The sequence below is a fragment of the Schistocerca americana genome, chromosome 1 (assembly GCF_021461395.2).
Source record: "Schistocerca americana isolate TAMUIC-IGC-003095 chromosome 1, iqSchAmer2.1, whole genome shotgun sequence".
NCBI lineage: Eukaryota > Metazoa > Arthropoda > Insecta > Orthoptera > Acrididae > Schistocerca > Schistocerca americana.
Window position 1 is genome coordinate 788,632,996 of NC_060119.1, and position 2,673 is coordinate 788,635,668.

The following is a 2,673-nucleotide window of genomic DNA, read 5'->3' on the forward strand; positions in this document are numbered from 1 at the left end:
TGAAACTTCCTGGCAGATTAAAACTGTGTGCCAGGCCGAGACTCGAACTCGGGACCTTCGCCTTCCGCGAGCAAGCGCTCTACCAGCTAAGCTACCCAAGCAAGACTCACGCCCCATCGTCACAGCTTTAATTCCACCAGTACCTCGTATCTTACTTTCCAAACTTCACAGAAGCTCTTCTGCATACGTTGCAGAGTTAGCACTCCTGGAAGAAAGAATATTGCGGAGACATGGCTTAAAGCTGTGAGGACGGGGCCTGAGTCCTGCTTGGGTAGCTCAGTAGGTAGAGCAGTTGCCCTCGAAAGGCAAAAGTCCCGAGTTCGAGTCTCGGCCCAGCATATAGTTTTAATCTGCCAGGAAGTTTCATATCAGCGCACAATCCGCTGCAGAGTGAGGATTTCATTCTGGAACATCCCGTAGGCTGTGGCTAAGCCATGTCACCGCAATATCCTTTCTTTCAGGAGTGCTAGTTCTGCAAGGTATGCAGGAGAGTTTCTTCGAAGTTTGGAAAGTAGGAGACGAGGTACTGGCGGAATTAAAGCTGTGAGCACGGAGCGTGAGTCGTGCTTGGGTAGCTCAGTTGGTAGAGCACTTGCCAGCGAAAGGCAGAGGTCTCGAGTTCGAGTCTCGGCCCAGCACACAGTTTTAATCTGCCAGGAAGTTTCAATAAGTACATTGTTTTGGAAGGTAGAACCGTTCATATTACTTGTGTCACACTAAGTGGAACACAATATTTATTCAACTGGGAGGGGGGGGGGGGGGACGGGAGGGGGGGGGCAGGTGCTGCTGGGAGTGCAGAGCCGCACGAATAGAACTACAGGCAAAGGGCAGACATTGATACGAGAGAGGTATGTCAAGTAACTTCGCACGCGTTAGATAACCAAAGCATACATAAGGGTGACAGGGTTACGTTATCATTTCCAAAATCTAGCTTATTAACTATAAGCGATTCTTATGAGTGAAACATTAGCAATCAAGACACTGGTTCGGGGAATACGTATTTAACACAACCTCGAACTGACCTTCGAATATTTAACAGATATAAGTGAAACTGCAGAGTGAACCCGAACCCTATCGGTGAAATAAGTTTGATAATTCAGGCGTATATTTTAAACTATTTGGTATTGGGGACTCTTGTTCTATACTTTCTCGATGCAGAGTAATTGGCTTTAGTTTCATTTCTTACAGAATTTTATGTTTTTATCTGTAACGCGCTGAAAGTATATGAAGGCTGAAAACGTCAATGACAAGTACTAGGCTTTTTGTGTGGGGAAGGCTTGTTCCATTGCATGGTGGTACTTGCCGTTGACAACAATAATGCCCAATATTGCTCACTTCTGCCTTGGTTTTGTGTTTTCGGCAGTGTTAATTTTAAGTTAGCGGTGATACGCAGAACTATGGACAGATTTCATAAGAATAATAGGCCAATGTGCAGTTTGTGTGGTACGACCACATTATGCAGAGCTGCTTTTGCAGCAGTGGAAACATCATCACAGTACTTTTGCATCTGAGTGGTTTTACATTACCTTCTGTTTTATGTCTCATGCTTTGATGATTGCATACTGAGCATTTTTCACGGTTGTGAAGGAGTTTTCCAGTAATTCAGGTAACGAAATAACAATCCGAACAAATCGTAAGTGAATTACTCCAGAGTGAGTCATCGGAGATCTCGGATTCCTTGCACCGAACTACTCAGAAAAATCCCTCAACAATTTTGTCAGTGCAGTTCGTGTTCACGCTGTGTATTTGGACTGAATTATTTCGAAAGCACTTGGTCCACTGTTTCCCGTTTCATCTTATACCAGTTTCTGACAAGTCTGGAAATGATGCGACTGGCGTAAATATATCCCTCATACTGCAAGATCCACCAGTCCCTTCATTGAAAGAGTCCCTCGGTTGCTAAATTTCAGTGAAACAACACGGCCGGATCTCAAAAATTTTTTCAACTAATAGTAAACAAATTGAAAATACAGAAACAATAGGGTAGCTGTGCAAGCAGCCGAATGTGCTGCGAACGTAAGTAAACAGAAAGACACGCACTAGTGATTGCGTAACAGTAATTAAATATCCAAAAGTTTAAAAAATATGTAAATTGAAATTACTGCATCTCGTCGAGATCTTAATTTGCGTGCCATCCTCAAACGAGTCCCAGTAGTAGCGAATACACTGAGCATATCATTTCTGCTACGTTTGAAATTCGTCCTGACAGTCTTTCTTTGTTAGAGTGTTTAGTACTCTGGGATTTTGCTTCAGTTTCCTCCGCTGTGTCAAATCTGCGTCTCTTCAACTTAATTTTCATTTTGGGAAAGAGGAGGCTGTCACAAGGAACATATATGATGAGTACAACAGTTGAGGAACAACTTTTAGCTCGTTTTTAATCAACATCTCGACAGATCTCTCTGTCCTTTTGTCCCTGAGTGAAACACTCTTTATGAATAACCCAGTCAGTATATACAAAAAAATACCAAGAATAACGTAATATTACTCTTGTCTTGCCGATTTTTTTCTGGCCGAGGGGAAAAAGGAATCCCACATTCTAACGATGGTTAATTAGTTTTAAAATCACAGCCGTAAACTCAAATTTCGTCACATGTGACAAGCTTTGAAAGAACATTTGGATCAAACTTGAAGCAATTGTTCAAGTTCCCTACAGTTTTTCAAAGAACCTATCGT

General features: G+C 42.5%; 1 non-coding gene across 1 annotated transcript; it reads left to right on the top strand.

The window, feature by feature from the left end:
• Positions 1–264: 264 nt before the first annotated feature.
• Positions 265–339, top strand: Trnas-cga. Its single transcript has one exon. It is a non-coding gene; the product is annotated as a tRNA-Ser (tRNA).
• The last annotated feature ends 2,334 nt before the right edge of the window (positions 340–2,673 follow it).